Source organism: Haemaphysalis longicornis, unplaced genomic scaffold, assembly GCF_048455015.1.
Source record: "Haemaphysalis longicornis isolate Haplotype H1 unplaced genomic scaffold, Haemaphysalis longicornis Haplotype H1 scaffold_13, whole genome shotgun sequence".
Taxonomy (NCBI): Eukaryota; Metazoa; Arthropoda; class Arachnida; order Ixodida; family Ixodidae; genus Haemaphysalis; species Haemaphysalis longicornis.
The window spans coordinates 6,498,989-6,519,503 of NW_027526233.1; positions in this window are offsets into that span (position 1 = coordinate 6,498,989).

Genomic DNA, 20,515 nt, shown 5'->3' on the forward strand with positions numbered 1-20,515 from the left:
AGGTATTTGCTGACCTCGCTGGCTTGCAGTTGCCGCTGAGACCTGCAGCTGTTTCATCGCACGCCAAAACAGGAAGAGGCCAAGGAGAAACACAACTTCCACAGCCATGCGGGGTCATTTTATTTCACGGTTCTTCGTAATCATAAAATCGTGCGGCCACAGCCAACCATTTTAGTGCACGCTAGCTGGAAAAGAAACCTGCTAAAACAAGTTTTAGACAATTATTAATACAGGAAGAAGTATCTCATATTGCGCAATGTTACAGACATTAGGCTTTACTGGAGTAAGAGAGCACGAAGAAATAAAGAAAACTAATGTTATCTGACAATCTTATGTTGTGCGGAAAGCCTGAATCGGAAATTGGGCGGCGTACGAGAATCAAAACAGCGCCGATGCGACATTCATGTGCGATTTTTCACGATCACTATCATTAAAAATCGAAATTGGTAATCTATCTCTGCAGATTTGCAGTTGGACGCTAAGTCCGAATACATTGCCACCCTCGAAAAAACTGTCGAATTTGGCCATCGCGCCGCGCCCGCGCTCGCCGATACATGCAGGATGCCAGCGGAACCAGCGAAGGCTGCGGCGAGAAACGAGTTCCAGAAGGCCACCCATGGCGAATGATGTCACGTGAACCAACATGGCCGCGCCCAGGCCACCAGGGGCCCTATTCTCGACTGCACAAATTGCCGGCAATTCAGGCAATTTTCCGGAAGTCTTTTCTGATTGGCTTTCAATTTTGGTCACGTGCTTCCGGTGGACAAAGCGGTTGTGTGTGCTGTCGTCATTTTGACGTTTCATGTCGTCTACGGACACCAGTTCTAAAGTTTGCCTTATTTCTCGTTACTAAAGGCGCATAATTCTTCGCCGGCAATGAAAAACCAGACTAAATGCAGCGGACATGACAACGTAAGCCTGTCTTTGCTATCCAACAACAATACTGCTTGTAATACGCACCCCCTCTGTGATTGGCTGAGAAGGCGCGACGTAATTTAAACAGTTGGCGGGAACGATTACGTCATGCATTGGCAACTTCAGCCTGCGTAAAAGTGACGTAATGCTACGTAACAGCTTGAAAGTGGCGGCTGTTTTTGTCGCAAAATACAAGCAAAATAGGGCACAATATTTCCCCGGCTTACGGAGCCGCGAAATGTGCGGCAATTTGCAGCAGGCGCAGTTTCGCATGCGCGCTGTTTAAAGCATGTTTCCTACCGAAACAAATTATAGTTTCAACTGCTTCCAAGTCAGCGATCATGGAACATACAAATAACATGCAGTGTTTTGCTTTTATGTTTGGCAATGAAATAAAAATTATTTGTTTGGCGTAACCGCAACATAAGAGGGCAGTACAAGCCTCTCCATGACAAAGAGAACCCAATGCATGGCATTTGTCCATACTTGTCCTAGTAAGCTGTTGGGTAACATGATCGAACTCAAGAGAAAAATAACAATGAAAAGTGACTATTTAGTTCATTACAGCGCTGATTGCAGTCGAGCTTGACGAATGAGTGAATCGGCGACATCGGTGCGCTCCGCGGTTATCAGGCGTAGCGCTTCGCTGCTCTTATGTGTCATAGAAGCGATGGTCGCGGCCGTCTTTTTCTGTGATCACGCCATAAACTTGTAACATAGCAGCAGACGATGGCATGGCGGCGGTGGCGGCAGGGAAGGTGATAACGCAACAAAGCTTGCATTGAAGGAGAGAGCCCAGCTATGTTAATAAAAGCGATTGAAAGAAATAAATAGATGCGGTAAAAAAATTGTGTGATGTTATTTAGCTCGACATCCACCTTTCGCTCGCTTTTGGATCAACGTTACTCGATCGCCTTGTGGTGCTGGCGCCAAATTTGACCTCCAGAAATGTGTTTTTCTTGTCAGCCTCAGCTATGGTCTTAATTTTTATAGTACATGCCAAGTGTTTTTATATCTTTCTTGCACAATATTTGATACCTTGGTAGCGATCTTTATGAGTGACTTGTCGAATTACACTGCATGTCGTCATAGCTATAGGTGCAGCACGTCACTGATTGCTTACGTCGTGCTTACGCAAAAAAACATGGGCGAAATGCCGGCAATTTGTGCAGACGAGAATAGGGCCCCAGGAAATAAAAGTGTAAACCGCCCACAAAAATGTCGTCAATGCGCAATGGATGCGATTCGATCGGAAGGGCGGCAAAAACACCACCTTCCCCATAGCTTGCGCAAATGCCAAATTGGCTGCTATTTTATTCGACCGGGTCGGCATTAACTTCACAACACATTCAGTGCCAAGCGAGAGTTAAAATGTGTGCGAATCATGCTAGGCGAGCTTTACGATTGCTCTCCCGTTGTCCGAGCACGCGTGTTAGCTCGCATTGACGGCTCCATGTGGCGAGCATAGTGGAGAAAAGAAGGTGGGAGCAAAGGGCCGCTCGTAAAGTCGGCCAAGTCATGCCACGTTTGAAATTTCCATTTTTTCGAAAAAAAAAGCCTTGCACATATATATGTAGGGAAACAGAAAAAAAGGGCGTATGACGGTTATCGCAATCCATCGGCGAGCGCTTTAAAAGTGGCCCTTCTGGGGGGCCTCGTCCGCAGCCGCCGGCGGTGGTGGAGCGAAGCCACAGCGGAAAAAAAAAAAAAAAAGACGTAACGGCCTGTGATGTTCGCTAAAACTAGTGGCCATAGGCGAAGCGGGGCTGACGTAAAAACAGAGTTTTGTTGCTTGCTTGCCGAACGTGAGCGCGTTTACCGGGGCAGCATCAATCTGGACATGACCGGTGCATGTTGTTCGCACGCGTGCATGCTGTTTCGTACCGTCGGAAACAGAACGAAACGAATCATGGTGTTGTGGACCCCGCTTCCCCCTGTACCTTTCATCTTCTTTGGGGTATATATTAAGAAAAACAGAATGAGGTATTTTCGTTTGTCCTGACAAAAGATGTCGAACACATATTGTGCAAATTGCTCCTCTGAGTCACTTAGGCGGCATGAGTGGGATTCGTGAGTGTGATATTCTGAATCGATAAACCTAATTGACTTTGATGTTACTTATTTGTATATTTTCAATTTTAATGTATGAAATGCATGAAGCTGCTTTTCTGCTTGTCTAGGCCATTCTTGCTACCTACGTTGGCGATTTTATTTATTAAGGACATTTGACATCACAGCACACAGAAGAGTTATTTTCGCAATGTTTCGCATGGCAGCAGCTGCAGCATCCTTGCTACTTCATTGAAGGACCTCAAAACCTCATTTTCTCAGGCGACTGCATTTTCCTGCCCGAATTGTTATGCGGCGGCAGGACAGAGGACACGACCCATGATGAATAAGGCGATGACTTAATCTGCAGCCGTGAGTGCACGAACACCGGGGAAGGTCCAAATCAGTTCGTCGCCTTCGTCGGAGTAGGGTTAGCAAGGCGCAATTCGCCGCAGCTGACTTCTTCTTTCAAGTAGCATATTTCCCCGGTCGAGACCGCAGACCATGGACGATGAAACGATGACGTATCAATCTTTACCGCCAAGCTGCATCCTTACCCACGAGCTGCATGCACTCTTGTCCCGGAGCAATGATGCCCGCCATGGTCAAGGAGATTCGTTGAATCGGTTGAAGTCACGCTGGAAGAAATGGCGCGGGGTCTGGGCAAAGGGATCGCGTCTGGTTACAGCTAGTCTGGGGTCGCCTTCACCGACGTCCACGTGCTGGATCGGTGTGCGGCGGTGCTGAGCGTGGCTCTGCACGGCCGATATAGCGTCAACGGTCGCTTCAAGGCTAAGACGATGGGCGGCTGGTGAACCAGGCTGGGGAGCCACAGCGTCGCTTTAAAAACCGTGTTACGCAACGGCAGGAGAAAGGGAGAGAAGAAACTTAATGGAAACGGTGAGAGCAGCTGTGCTTGTTGGCTTGCTACGCCGAATGATAAGAAACATAAAATCAAACGCCTACTCGTATAACGACGACGATGTCTGAAACGCTCAACTTTTCCGTTGGCGATTCGATGGATGTCATTAATGTTGTAGGGTTTCACAGAGTTTTGTGAAACCTACAGTGTAAAGTTGGCTTTCCTTCACAGCGCTTTCATGGCCGCCATGAGAGAGGCAAACAAAGCTTTCATCTGAGGTGGAGGAACAAACTTTTATTGAATAAGAAGACTTTTGGTGTCACTGATGGCTGGGGTTCCTATTCCAGGACTCCACTGAGTCTGGCCTTCTCCCGGGCCAGGTTGACCAGATAGAGCTGCTCTTCCAGGCTCGATTTGGCCAGGGCTGCCTCCCATAGCGCAAGTTTTTCTCTGGTGCTGTGTCTGCACGCGAATTCCTGTAGCATTCCCAGATGATGTGGTATATTGTGGGAGTGCTGCTGAAGGTTGGACATTCTCGGCGGTATTTTCCTGGGTAAATGAGCTATACCTGTGGAGGTTTGGATGTGTATTTGTTTCAGTCTGTCTCCAGGAACATAAAAAACTAAACTGGTTTGTTCTCACAATCCTAATAAAAACTTGATGAGCTGAAACCTGTGTTGCTGCATTCCAAAATTTGCAAAGGCTGTTTGTGTGCTCCACAACAAATTGCGGAAAAATGAAATATGTTGGATGCTGCGCACAAAATTCTCAGTGACATAGAGAAAAAATGTTTTTCGTAAAACTCTATCCAGTCCTGTGCTTTGAAGAAACCTCAAAAACACTTCTGCTTACCATGCAGCGCCATTGGCAGCCATCAGTGTTTTGCTGAAGTCGGATACTAACACCAGGGTAGTCGTATTTTGTCCAGTGAGAGGCAATTGAAACATTTTATTATGCCTAGCCCCGATAGTCACCCACGTGATTGACATACAGAACAGAGACTCTAATCAAGTTTTGTCAGCCACTTTGTGTTCCCAACATGACAAAGGCATTCCGCTGAACAGCATACCGGGAGGCACACGTCGCGCATTACTCCGAGAGGCTGATTTGTCGAGCGATTGCATTCCCATAATCAACGCTCTGTGTGCCTGGGGAGCCTCTTTCCTGCTAACGTGAAGGCACGTGCGCACCCTCCGCATTGACTGCGCTGACACGCACGCACTAGGCGCACCTTTAGCAAACCATAACTCTGGAGAGGCGCTTGCGTTGGGGCAGCGCGTTAATCGAATTTTCGCCCCGACTGAACGGTTTCAAGTTTTCTTGACAGAGCTCATAATTTTCTTTTACAGCAAAGGTTTACTACTTTCGTCCAGCGGTTTCGCGGAGGATGCACAAGTTAACCTTTTGTCCAGAGACACACCTCCGGCGACACACCCCTCGAAGCGCATCGCGTGGTTTGCCGGGCCCGCTGTCGGCGCTGTGCACAAGGCCCCTTTTTAAGTCGCTCTTCTCACGTAGCGGCGGGGGCCGCGACAGGAGCTGGTCGGCAGCAGACCAAACCCGCGGCCTCCCACGCATGCGCCGCTGGGTCGTCTCGGGCTATGCGACTCATCTTGCGCCGCGTTCGCCGACAGTGAAAACGAGGCCGGGCCTCCTCCTGTGAGCGTTGGACGGGACCGAACGGCTTTGAGCCGTGGTTGGCTACATCAAAGGCTAACCAAGCGAAACCAAGACTCGAACAGACTAAGCCAAGTTTTTTTTTTGCATATCCAAGGTTAGCTGAGTTAAGCCGCAACCATTTTTTTACAGGAACCTCCCTCAGAAATTTGAAGTGAAACAAAACTATTGTGAGGTGTTTTACGCTTTCTGCGGTAGCCGGTTCTTGCTGGCCATCTGACGGCAACAACGCCAGATTTTTGTACTCATGAAGCATAACAACCGAAAAGAAATTCCCGTGTCGGAAGCTAATTTTAGTTATGATAATGCACGTGACTGAGGGAGCAATGAACTTTTATCAAGGGAGCCTCCAGTAGGGGTGTTATTTACTGAATTGTGTCAAGGGTGCTGTATATTTGATTTCACCGCATATAATAAAGACGTGTAAGAAGAATGGATTTCCAATGAACGCATTGTCAGACCATTAACTTTGGAACGGAGTTTAGCTCAAAGCTTCAGTCAAAAGTGGGAGTCACAAGTCATGCATGCAGAAGGTATAAAACTTTAAGGGCGGCCTTTGCGGCGGCATATGAATAAGACTAGTGTTTCCCAGATTTAATCTGAGGACGGTAACAGGGAAAACAAAACTGGTGTGTTTTTACAATCGTCATAAAAAACTTCAGGAGTTGAAACCTGTGTTGCTGCATTCCAAAATTTGCAAAGGCTGTTCGTGTGATCCACTAGAGCTATAGAGCTAATTGTTAGTGTGACGTATTTGAGATTCGAATTAAATGGGATGTTGTTGTGGCGCGCTTATGTCGAGAGCATATGCAAAAATTAATATTGCGTTGCCGCTCAGCTGTGTCAAATTAAAAGCAGTACGAGTGTTAAGTTAAGAAAGATTTTGTATTAAGCACTGCTGGAGTCGGTATTCAGATACGGAATTTCGTTTTATGGGTTTTGTTCTGACACATTAAAATAAAATTGTTATAGAGATTGCTCAAAAGAATCCTATGGACATTTCTTTAACAATTTATAGAATATTTCTATAGAGTTTCGATTACAAAATGGCCACCGCGTATTAATTAAAAGTCTATAGCGCCAAGTCAATAGATCTTACTGTCTCTGAATGCAGTTGCTTATGAGTGTCTTGTAGCCGTTTTATAAAACATTTTCAATAAGCTTTTTTTTTTAGTGAGTACAGCCGTAAGAGCCTGTTGCGTGTGCATCAGGTTTGAATACAGTTTCTGAGAATTTTTTGTTAAAATTATCGCGATTAGTTTTCTATAAAATTTTTATTGAGTATAGTCGTAACATCCTGCGGCGTGTGGGTAAAGTTTGAATAGAATATTTAACCAGTTTTTATTAAATTTACCTTAAATCGCTCTCTTCAAATTATTATTGAGCATGGTCGTAACATCATGTTGCGTGTAGGTGAGGTTTGCATAGTTTCTGATGGGGTTTTATGAAATTTATCTCAATAATATTTTTTCAAACTCTTTTTTTGCAGAGTCATAACATCCCCTTGCATATGACCTAATTTTGAATAGATTTTCTGATGCGGTTTTATTACATTTATCTCAATTAGCTTTCTATAAAAGTCCTATTGAGTACAGTCGCAATGTCGAATGTCTCGTGAAGCAGGTTTTCTCTCACGTTTTAACAGTGCGGCTCTTTACAGGGTCACACTGTCCGGCGGTCATGCCAGTAACCCCAGGCGCCACCGCTCCCTAGTGCTTTCAAGACGAAGTAACGGGACGACCATCGCGCGATCTCGTTTCATGCGGCGTGGCACGCTTCGCTTTAGGACCCCACATATATGCACCGATAAACTACCAGACCTCCGTGGGTGGGCTCTAGAATAGGAAAACAGTCTATCGAAACTCAACATAATGAACGCAATAATGAACGCTTGCTGCGTGTTCGTAATAACAAGTTTTTTGCCTGTCTAATGACAACAGTCTACAAATTAGGAGTTGGATTGACCCTATAGAAAGGCAATAGAGAATCTGCTAAAACTCCATATATTGAAGGCAATAAAATTATTGTTGCATTTTTGCAATAAAAAGTTCATTTTATATTGGCCACAGTTTTCAAGACGGGAGTTTTGGTTCACTCTACAGAACCGCAATATGAAGTGTATGAAAACTCAATTTCTTGAAGGCCATAAAATGTTTGTTGAGTTTGAGCAATTAAAAGTCTGTTGACTTTCTAACGATCGTAAGCGATGAGTGTAAGTGACTTTTTATCAACTCTATAGAAACAGAATAGGGGGTCTATTAAAACTCAACGTCAATTTTCATGAGGGAGAACAAATAAATGAAATAAACTTGAAGTGTGCAAAGCTATATGTTACGGTACAAGTTCAAATGATCTTGACAGAAAGAGCCTCGTGAAGGTGGTAGATCTTCCTACAGTCGAAAAGTTGCGGTATAACGTAACTGATGGTAAACCATTATGGCGATAATCCGTATAAAGTGGTCAAACAAAAGAATACGTTTGGTTTAAGAGAAAGTGAATATTACAGTGTACCACGGATTTTCACCAATTACGGCAATCGTGGCTGAGCGGATCATGTGCCTTCCCGTTTTAATAAGCTGCCAATGGACGCATTGCAAAATTCATCCTCGAAGGGAGCAAAGCGTACGTCGAAAAATGCATGCCTGGAAACTATATGAAATATAGTCGCTGGTGTACGTGTTTTTGTTTTGAAGTGTCTCGATGGAGCAATGTTAACAGTGTACGGGCATGTTACCGGCGATTTTCGAGTTGAGTTTTTATGTTTTCCTAATGCGAAAAGTATAACAAGATATGAATGACAAGTTATTTATTTGTCAAAAAGTTTATTGACCTTTTAGTGTTGTTTTTTAGTGTTGTTTTTCACACAATGTCTTTTTATGTTACGTTTGTTATGCATTATTAAGGCATATATTGCATTGTTTTGTGCTTTCAAACATTTATTTGTTCAAAAGTTTCAAACTTCATTATATTATAATATAGTGTTATGTACGTGAGTAATCATGTTTTGTTGCACTGCAGTTAACGTTGTTGGCCGCCTGTGCCGATAAAGCACGCTAGTGCTTTACCGAAAATGGTTCCATGTTGGGCTAGTTGGTGGTGAGATACAACGGAAGGAACAGCGCACATTTTGACGAAGGACTGACAGAAACACACCCCGCAAGCGCTGACGGTCCACCTATCGCTTTATTACAAGTTGCAGAAAATAAATAGCACACTTACAGGAAAAGATGCAACAAGAGCGTACAGAAGAGAGAGGGAAGACTGCCTAACCTGTCAAACATTTATTATGTCACTGAATTTATCGCCACATCCGCATTTCCCTGGCCTCCAAGAGTGCGAGCCCAACGAACCACCCCGACGAGCTTGCAGGCACAACTCAACCCAGGGAAAAGATAGCGGTGATCCCATACTTCCGTAAGCTCTCCCACGATTTTTAGAAGATTTTTCACCGTGTTGACGTCAACGTCGCATTTTCGGCGTCAATCAATTTACCCGAGCAAAGCAAAACAAACAACCCTGTCTGCAGAGAAAACACCAAGTACACTACAAACCATAGGGAAAAAATTGCTAAATGTGAAAACGGTGTTGTGTGCGGGATCCCTATGGCCTGTGGTAAGGCATAGACAGGCCAGACACGCCGATACTTAAATTAACGGGTAAAAGAACATCACTATAATGTCAATAGGCTATCACAAGGCCACGTGGGCCAGCACGTACAGTCGCATGCGATTTGAAGGTAATCGCGCAAGCGTCAATCGACCACGACGACAACGCCCCCGCGTTGCTTGCTTTGCTGCGCCTGGTTCCTTGTTTACGCATTCTTTTCTGCCTCGGTTGCTGTTTATTAGATGCGAAGGCATCTCATTCACCCGCCTTGTCCCTGCGTCCGGCGTCGGCGTCGTCGTCGTTGGCGTCCGCCCCTCCCCCATTCTCCTCGTCGCACGAGCTGCGCTCTCCGCCACTCACCCCCTCTCCTCTCCGATAGCGAACACTCTCTCGCGAGGGGCATTGGATTGGATCAACACCACCTAGTCTAGGTGGTGTTGATTGGATTCGATTGAATTGGCTTGGATTGGATTTGGATTGGATTGGATTAAAGTGGATTGTGTTGGATTGCGTTGCGTCATAGCCGCGGCAGGCGCACTGGCCCCGGCGCGTCCCCTCACCATTATGCGCGCTACAAAACGCGGTGCCTGCGCCGCTCCGCTTCATCGTTCAAGCGCCGTTCCTCCGCTGTCCAACGCTGCAACGTGAACCACCTATGCGTCGCATCTACACATGGGTTCCCGCGAGGGGAGGTGGGAGTTTTTTTCAAGCAGTCATCACTCCCGCGCGGCAAAACCAGTAACCCATTCCCCCCTTTTTTTTATCGCGCACGGCGCGACGACGTCCCACTTGTCGTATTTTACAGCAGTTCTCAAAAAGGTGCACACAGACACATTGCCTGGAACCACTGGGCATTTATAACAATGGGTGCCATCGCTGCTCACGATAACCAAGAAGAAAGCCCGGACGTGATTACAACAACACGCAATCGCTACAAAGCGGAAAGGGTGGGTTGTAAAGCTGGGCCCCAGGCGCACCAAAAAAATTTGTCTCTATCGGTGAAAGATCGCGCGATTACCTTCAAATCGCACGCCACTGTACGTGACTGTCTGCTCTGTGCCGGTCGTATTGCCGCGTTTAAAAAACAACACTAATCTTTAAGACATGAATAAATTTTGACTGCGCAACAGGACGAGGAGAACAGAGGGCACAGACTTACTGACTGCCCTCACTTTAAAGGGAAGGTGAAGCGGTTTTAGAATTAAAAGAAAAGTTGACTAGCAGCAAGTATACATTGAATAGTTCCCGTGTACGAAATATTTTCGCAATACATGCAATAGAAGCGGCGCAATGAGCAAACAAAAATGGCCCGATGCCCCGCCCCCATTTCGCCGCGCGATGCCGGAAGACCGAAGAGCGCGGGTGAAAACCGGCTGAAAAACGTCATTCCTGGACTTCCGGCCGGATCGGCCGCCTCGGCCATGCTCTTTTCGCCGTGTTTCCTTCTGAATGATACTTGTCCTTGTTGGGGTTGATAGCACTCATTTGTACAATTTTCGTGTTCAAAAAGTAAGCACGAACGCCAAACGAGGCGTACGTTATCATGCCGTATTCCTAAGCAGAATAATGCCACGCCGGGATGTTTGATAACATACGGAAGCGACAGCCGAGGTGGCTGTGCTTGATGACAGAGAATATACTACACTACGTTAAATACTTTGTAAACCGCTCCAATGCGGTTTTTTTTTTTGGATGCGACGGACGTGAATGTTCACATTAGATTCTAGATTTAGGAAGGATGGGGAATACTGCTGTACTTTGGCCGCGGTTGTTTCGTTTCATTCCAGAAACCAAGTCACATTTGTTCAGGAAATACTTGTTTCGTTAAACGCGTCGGTTTTCTTTCCCTATGGGCTCAGGACAGTGTTCAAAAAAACAATTTTTTTGGCGAAACTAAAACAAGGGGCCAATCCTGATAGAAGTTCTCTCCCGGCTAAGAGGTAAACAGTATTCCTACAAAGTAAAAGAACCAAGACAACCAGATTACTTATTTTGCAAGTATACATGTCACGATAAGGTGATGTTTGTCTGGAATTAAAAAAAAAACACCACTCCGAACCACCACCGTGGCATAATTTGTGTAGACTGCGGGGGCCTAATTTTTTTCCCAAGATTCCGTGTGGCTGCATATTATAACCTGGCAAGCACTTGTTGTCACTGAACCTCAAGTGTGCTCCAGTGATAGTCGGTGATATATATATAATGATGATACTAAAAAAATTAGGAGCGAAGAGTAAATATACGGCCTCTGTCCGACTAGCGCGGTAAATGCTTAAATCTAGAAATGCTGAAACAGACCAACGATTCATTATCACACACGTTTGGTGATTGTTAGCTAAAGTAACGTAACTACAACGTACCTGCCTTGTCCGACTGGTCTGTTAATTATAACGAGGTGGCCGTAATATTGTAGCAGAATGCGCAACGCACAAGCGAAAATCAAGCCCTACTATAGCCAATAATGCTGAGCAGGCACTAGTATGCTGCAGTGTTTTCAGAATAAATGCATGTGAAGCAGTAAGACGCCACTCATCGAAGTGCAGCTAGCGATCGCGGAGGCGCCGTAGCGCCGCTGCCGAAATGGCGCGCGCGTGTGAGTCTCTGTACGGGGAGTACGGGGATGAGTAACGGGGCTGGGGTGGGCGACAACGAACAAAGGAAATGCGGAAGCAGAGTCTGCTTGTTGGTTTATGCGTGTACCGGCAAGATGTGTCTCGCATATACGTTTACAGCGCATGAACGCTATTTTTTCGCGCAGTGCACGTACAGCCGGTAAAAGGCTTGTCTATAACACAGTGTTCGTACTCTCAGCCCTGTCCTGCCCCGCCGGAGCGGGGTTTGAATAAAACTACTGCGGAATTCTGAAGTCTTAGCCCTTCGCTTTTGCCTCCGACATGTTTGGAACGAGTATGTTTCGGCAGTTTTCGGATGTAGCTGGTTGAAGGTGAAATCGCTGTTATAGACAAGCGTTTTACCGGTTGTACGTGCTTTTCGCTGGTAGATTGTTTATAAAACGCCCAGTAATCTTCGGCATAAATGGTTTTATGTATAATAAGAAACAGTTAAGGCAGTACCTAATATTAACATAAGGTATAAAATCCCCCTATGCTGGTTGCCTAATTCAAAAATATTTTGATGGAACCCACTAGTCGACGTCACAGTCACTGCTTTGGGGTTCTCTGTCGTGTAAAGCAAATTTAAGCTCCAAGATAATTGAACCAACAGCACGGGAAATTATAAAACAAACTTCCAGTCATGTGCGAAAATTAAACTGCAAGCTAAATTGCCGCAAAGGCAACCGTGCGATCGTTCGCAATGCTTCCGACAACCCGCGCGGCCGAAGGGTGTCCTCCTTTGACGTCATGACGGGCGCAACCAATCAGGGGCGTCAAAAAACGAAAAGCGCGCGTCTTTCAAACGGGGCCGCGCTTTTTGCAAGATAAATGCCACTTATGTATTTTCAAGATAAATGCCACTTATGCCACTTATGTATGTACGATAAATTTCAATGTGGTATTCGGAATCAGCGCGCAAGAAACTATATAGCTATTAATCTAACTCAAATTTTTTGGAAAGCGCTTCAGCTTCCCTTTAAGCTTCTGTGGAAGCTTTCCTTCTTTTCCGTATTTCTTTTTCAGTGTTTTCGAGAAACTGCAATTTTAAATACTGAGTTGTTCGTGACTACAGTTTCTGACTCCTAGGACTGCAAGAGAAGGGATCTTGGGGAGATCTGCGTTTTGCTGAAATAAGCTGAATAATGATTTCGATGCATCGACACGGACCCCTATATGGTCCCGATCGTTGCGGACGGAGAAGCTGGAAAATAAACGCAACACTAGGGTGCTTTCAATGATTCACTCAGCCTAACTCAGTGAATCATAACTCAGTGAATCATAACTCAGCAGGGCCTTTGAGCTGCCTTACTGACAGACAAAACGGAGCCCATCAGAGGGTGTATACCAAAGCATTGCCGTTTCCGGTTCTATGCTTGTTACCTCCTAGCATGATTGGGCACAGCTTCGGTATGAGGACGTTCGGTCCGCGGTTTCGCCAGTTCCCGTCACACGGATTGCTGTCGCCTGGACCGCAAAAAAATAGTGTTTCTATTACGAAGACAAGTTTATGCTCTTCAGGCCACAAATCATTGAAAATCAGTTTAAAATTATTAATAAGCCAAACAATCGTTTAAATTTGCTGCCTCGCAATACATTAGCTTATTTTAAAAGCGTCACTTGGACCCACACCCAAATAAACTGTCTCAGACCCTGAATCAGAGGACATTTGTAGAATATTAAGCTCTGGGGATACTTGTGGGCAACGACAAATGCGTAGACGTTTTATTTTTAAACTTCTTTTAAAAACAAAGGCGTATGCAACGAGATCACAACCACGGCAAGAACATTTTTAAGCAAGTTTCCTAAAACTCCTGGTCAGAAATTGTGGTATGCTTTCTTTTATTACGAAATACCAGGCCCTGGAATAAAACCCAAGAAATCCCCCATCGCTGTGACTGCGAAACGCATAGTGACCAAGTGTCGGTTTTTTTTCCCATAAACCATACGGAAACTTTTCATCACTCCAAAATAGTTAGATAATAAACTCGGGCATGACAAAGCAGAGCACGACCATGTGAAGAATTCCAACCACCTCAACGGCATTAAGATCGCGGAAGGGCATTAAGATCGGGCATTAAGATCGCACCCGCGCACCCCGCTGGGAAGCCGAGAATAGCGTGGGGGCCTTTGCAACATCTCACTTTCTCCCCTCGCTCTCTGAATTCGCTCCGTCCTTTCGTTTTGTGCTTATAATTTTGGTCCTGCCGCCAAGGCTTTCGCTGACACCGTGTTTTTCCCAGTTTGGGGCCGCACAGGCCAAGAGGGAGAGGAAGGAAGGTCCGTGCCGCAACGTCCTAATCAAGCTTTCCCCGTGCTGCGCTCATTATCGGTCGCGGATGCATTTCGCGGCTCAGTGAGCGGTGAGATTGGCTCAGCTGAAGCAGCAGCAGTTGATACTTGTTCCTTAAGATCGCTTACACTCGTCGACTGATGATTCAGGCACCGAGTACATCAGCCTAATCTAACACTACCGGTCGCTCTTAGTATACCAGATCGTGCAGGGCTAGAAAAAGGTCGTGGTTTCTAACTATTCCAAGCCTTGATTTTGATTGATATGTGGTTTAACGCACCGACGCTACACAGGCGATGAGGTTCGCTGTAGTGGAGGGCTCCTATAGGTTAATTTTGACCACCTGGGGTACTTTAGCGTGTGCCGCAATCTCTAACACAAGGGCACTTTGGGTTTTCGTCTCCATTAGAAAAGCGGCCGCCGAGGCCGGGAATCTAACCCGCGTCCTTGGGCTCATGAGCACAAGGCCTTAGCCACTGAGCCACCGCGGTGGGTGCGATTGTAAGTGTACCTATCTTAACAATTCCACTCTAAGCCGTTTGAAGACAATTCATCGCCGAACGGGCCGGTTATCATTCCCACGCATCGCAGCTCTTTCCGAAGTAGCAACCAAGTCAAAGGTTTCTCGCGCATACCCACAATACTCTCACCGTCACCCCTTTAGGGTTTGAACACACAGGGACTGCCCACAGTCTATGCACTGAAGCTGTGCCGATCCCATTCACAAGAAAGGATGCGGCAATACTCGCCTCATCAACCGCATGGAATGAACAGATGTCTATGTGGACTGATTCAAGGCAGCAATACGCACTTCTTCATGAGATTGATCCCAAGGGCACCTTCAGAATGCCACCTGGACTTAGCAAGCGCGAGGAAGCCATTCTACATAGGCTGCGCTTGAATGTGGCCTACACGGGACATTACCTGCACAAAATTCAGCAGGCATCTTCAATTCTTTGTTCCAGATGTGACTCACGAAAAGACATCCATCATGTCATATGCATGTGTCCAAAGTACACCGTGCGCAGACAGAAACTCATATTATCTTTGTGCAGGCAGCTTGGTGCGGGACTTGAGCTGAGGGCTGTTTTGGGTCCATGGTCGGGTCCCAGTCAGGCTGCGCGTGCAATCAAAGCTCTTTTGGAGTTTCTTCGGAGCACAGAAGAGGACAGAGCTTTGTGATTGAAAATTTTGGCCGCATCAAATGACATCTTTTCGTTTTCACATTTTTTTCTCTTTTTTTCTTTTTGTTTCTCTTCTCTCATCTAGCGTAGCAAGCCAGTCCGACGGCTCGGCTAACATCGCTGGTTTTCATTAAAGTTATTCTCTCTCTCTCTCTCTCTCTCTCTCTCTCTCTGTCTGTCAGGGACTGAGAATTATCCTCTAGGTGTCGGTGTCCAATCTGTCTTCGTGCTGTTCAAAGCGCACATAGAGGAATCCCAGTAGTCAAACCCATGACTGACGTAGCAGCCCACATGGGCGTACTTCGGGCACAATATGGCCGCGATCATTAGTATTCATTGACACGGCCAACGGTCAACCCCACTATCATCTGTTCTTGACCTCAGCCTCGTCATCATCACCAGTCGACAATCGCAATCATCATCGACTGACGGTCAGAGGAAAACGACATCCTTCACTCTCGGAAAGCGCGCGGCCGCTGTTTTAGGACCCATCGAGTTCATGCAATAACGCCAATTCCATCAACCTTAAGCCACCAAGTTCCACCGTCTTATCGGTGACGATATGTAGATATATCTACGCTATGAAGCGTTCATTATATCCTGCCCAGCACAATTGGAATTCATTGGGACTTGTAGACGTCACAGCGAATTAAACAAACGGGAATGCGAATGCAAAAAATGAACGCCACTGCAGCGCCAGAATAATGCCCACGCTTTTATGCCACATTACTCGTGTCCACACTCAGGAATCATCGGTAATACGGTAATAGCAATTAAATTAACTTAATAGAACGTATGGAGATTACTCTGCATCACCCCCTTCCAGGTATGGGAACAGGACACATTCCTCCCGTGGACGTTTATTACAACGAAGTTGTATATGTCCCATCCCAGTCCTCATCACGGAGAAGCCGCTTCACATTATCACGCTCATCACGGTCCTCGCCACCAGCGATGTCTTTTTTAAAAGTTGCGCAATCGGTTGATAACGGCGCTATCACGCCTCCGCGATAGCGCCGTTAACGAGCTGGTCGCCTCTAGTCGTTATAACGGCTAGAGGCGTTATCACGCGCAGGCCCAGCTGGGCGTCATGCCGTTATCAATGACGTGCCCATTGCGCTGGTGGGAGGTTCAAACGTGGACGACTCATGGTCCAATGTTGCCTGCTGTCTGTCCTCTGTGCTCGAGTGGTTTGGGTTGGTGTCCTACACAGACAGCAAGATTATTACGACGCAGGAGGGAAAGAGACAGTCCCATGTTTGTCCTCTGGAATAGAAAATGAGTTCTTACAAGTTCACTTCAGCTAATTAGCCAGGAAGTATGTTCAATCGCAAATCACAAACAAACTTGTTTTGTTTCGTGCATTTCGTGGACAACGTCCAGCTTCGCAGGTCATCATTCTTCACGGAGCGGAAGGGACAGATTTTTTTTCTTATGGCTACAAATACCCAATGATATGGACGTACAGATGCAAGCCAAAAGCTGCGGCCTTAGCTCTTATCACCTCCGGGTGATCCTCGGTTACTTTTTAGATGCGGAGCATCTCTTGCTCGGGGGCATGTCACTTTTCCGTGCCCAATCCGCAGCGCCTCTGATGATGATTGTGGCAGGATGCCACTAGGGATTGGCCAACCAAAGAATCCATCACGAGATAGCTTCGCGTTCATCCACCGTCATCTTCCCGTAGGGGAACCGCTAAAAAAGAAGGAGAAGAAGACAAAGCTGTGAAGAGGAGAGCGTGTACGTTGCTAATCCATCACGACATAGCGTCTCGTTCAACCACCGTCATCATCTTCCCGTAGGGGAACCGCCGAAGAAGAAGAAGAACGAGAAGACAAAGCTGTGAAGAGGAGGGCGTGTACGTTGCTCTCAGCCGGTGCACCAACGTCAACAACCTTTACCTTACCAATGCTGACGGAGACTGCCGATTCTACCACAGAGACAACATCGACAAGAACATGATGAACGAGTTTCGGCGCCTCGAGAACCACCGCCTACTCAGCGTCACACAACAGTACTTGCGTGCCTTTGCCACCGGTGGGGCCCCGGACGAGGAATTCCCTCTGGCGCTTTTAAACACCAGACCACTCAACATAACGGCAACACAATGGAACCACACGGGACCTCCATGATGCTTCGCATCCTCATCAGGGTTCCCCAAGGGAAGATGGTGTTTTTTTTCTTACCTGGCCTTGCCTTATATTGCCGTGTCTTCATCATCATCATCATCATCACCAGCCTATCTACGCCCACTGCAGGGCAAAGGCCTCTCCCATTATTCTCCAATTACCTCGGTCCTGTGCCAACTGTGACCAATTTATCCCCGCAAACTTCTTGATCTCATCTGCCCATCTAACTTTCTGCCGCCCCCTGCAACGCTTGCCTTCTCTAGGGATCCACTCTGTTACCCTTAATGACCAGCGGTTATCTTGCCTTCGCATTACATGCCCTGCCCACGTCCATTTCTTCTTCTTAATTTCTACTAATATGTCTTTAACACCAGTTTGCTCCCTAACCCACTCCGCTCTCTTCTTGTCCCTTAATGTTACACCTATCATTTTCCGCTCCATTGCCCGTTGAGTCGTTCTCAGTTTAAGTTGAACCCTCTTAGTGAGCCTCCAAGTTTCTGCCCCGTAGGTGAGTACCGGTAAGATGCAGCTGTCATACACTTTCTTCTTCAGCGACAATGGTAGGCTGCTATTCATTATCTGAGAATGTCTGCCATATTCACCCCACCCCATTCTGATCCTTCTAATTATCTCTGCCTCATGGTTGGGATCTGGGGTCACAACTTGGCCTAAGTATATATATTCGCTTACCACTTCCACTGCCTCGCCATCTATCTCAAACTGCTGTGCTGTCCCGAGGTTATTGATCATTACTTTAGTTTTCTACATATTAATTTTCAGGCCCACGGTTCTACTCTGTTCGCCCAGTGCGGAAAGCATGCTTTGCAATTCGTCCCCCGAGTTACTGAGCAAGGCAACGTCGTCAGCAAATCTGAGATTACTGAGGTATTCTCCATTAACCCTTACTCCCACCTGTTCCCAATCCAACGTTCTGAATACTTCTTGTAAGCATGCTGTGAATAACATTGGAGAGATTGTGTCTCCTTGTCTGACACCCTTCCTTATAGGTATTTTACTGCTCTCCCTATGGAGGATGATGGTAGCTGTAGACCCATTATAGATATCCTCTAGTATTCTTACATAATGCTCATCTACCCCCTGGTTCCGTAATGCATGAATGACGGCTAGGGTTTCGACCGAGTCAAATGCTTTCTCATAATCTATGAAGGCTATATATAGGGGTTCAGTATACTCAGCGCACTTCTCTATCACCTGATTGATCGTGTGAATATGGTACATTGTTGAATAACCTTTACGGAACCCTGCTTGTTCTTTAGGTTGACTGAAATCTAAGGTTGCAGAGATTCGGTTAGCGATTACCTTGGTAAATACCTTGTAGACGACTGACAGTAAGCTGATCGGCCTGTAATTTTTCAAGTCCTTCATGTCGCCTTTCTTATGGATTAGGATGATGTTCGCGTTCTTCCAAGATTCCGGTACCATTGCGGTCATTAGGCATTGCGTATACAGGTTTGCCAGTTTTTCAAGTACACATTCTTCAAGAGGTCGGCGGTTATCTGATCCTCACCAGGTGCTTTGCCCCCTTTCATTTCTTTCAAAGCCTTCCTTACTTCTTCCGTCGTTACTGGTGGGATGTCTATCTCCTCTGAGCTACTGTCTCGTTCGGCATTATCCTGTATGTCCCGGCTACTGTACAGATCCCTATAGAACTCCTCGGCCACTGTGACTATTTTATCCCTATTTGTGATGACATTGCCTTGCTTATCCTTAAGTGCATACATCTGATTTTCCCCACGCCAAGACGTCTCTTCACTGCTTTCAGGCTACCTCCGTTCTTTACAGCGTATTCGATCCTCTCCATATTATACTTCCGTATGTCAGCTGTCTTACGCTTATTGATTAACTTCGAGAGCTCGGCTAGTTCTATTCTGTCAGCTGCGGGAGAGATTCTCATGGTTTGCCGTTTCCTGATTAGATCTTTCGTCTCCTGAGAAAGTTTACCAGTATCCTGTCTAGCCATACCCTTACAAAAATGAATGTTGCGATCCTAATAAACTTTTATACGGTTCTTATAGAGTCTAAAGGAACTGATTAGAAACTCATGGCAGACTCATGACCTAACGAGTCATCTCTGTAAGATCTCTAAAGAATTTCAAAAAAGACCTCCCTATAAAAACTCACTCTCCCCATCTCTATAAGATCTCTATAAAATTTCAAAAGAGTCCTTGCCATAAAAACTCACTCTCCTCATCTCTATAGCATCTCTATAGAATTTCTAAGGAGACCTCCCTATAAAAACTCACTCTACTCATATCTACAGAATCTCTATGGAATTTCAAAAGAGACCTCCCTATAAAAACTTAATCTACTCAGGCTCGATAAAGATTCTATACACATTTTACTGAACTCATTCATATAGCAGTTCCATGGAGTCTACTCTATGAAAGCTGTTTTGAATTTTAAGTGCGAATGCACTTCTTAAGCGACCCTGAATCACGCGTCCACCGCCGTCCGTCCATCCGCACCACATACCCACTTAGGGCGATTGGCCAAGAAGAGTTTTTAAGTGCGAAAGCGACCCCACCACATACCCACTTAGGGCGATTGGCCAAGAAGAGTTCCTTCGCTACCCATTCGGCATATCTTCGTGATACTAACCACTTCCTACGGGAAATTAACAACATAAAAATCCCTGATGGCGCCTTCCTTGTAACTATAGATGTAACTTCTCTGTACACAAATATACCTCACCGAGATGGGATTGAAGCCCTGGTTGAATCCTATAGCATACATCGGGATCACGAGGCGCCAAGCCCAAAAGTAATTGAAACTTTGACCAGGCTAGTGTGGAATTAAATAGCTTTTAATTCCACAATCAGTATTATCTTAAGCGACCCTGAATCACGCGTCCACCGCCGTCCGTCCGTCCGCACCACATACCCACTTAGGGCGATTGGCCAAGAATAGTTTTTAAGTGCGAAAGCGACCCCACCACATACCCACTTAGGGCGATTGGCCAAGAAGAGTTCCTTCGCATCACCTGTGCATTCGCACTTCCCCATGCTCCCCTTCGGGGAAATGCGGGTGAATTTTTTGTAGGGTCTTCACTATAGCAACTAACTCATTATAAGCTCACTAGAAATTCTATTGCAGTTTTAACGTGATAACTCAAGAAAGTGTCTGTTGGCTCACTTTGAAGTTTTTCATCCAAGTTTTTTCGATGGAGG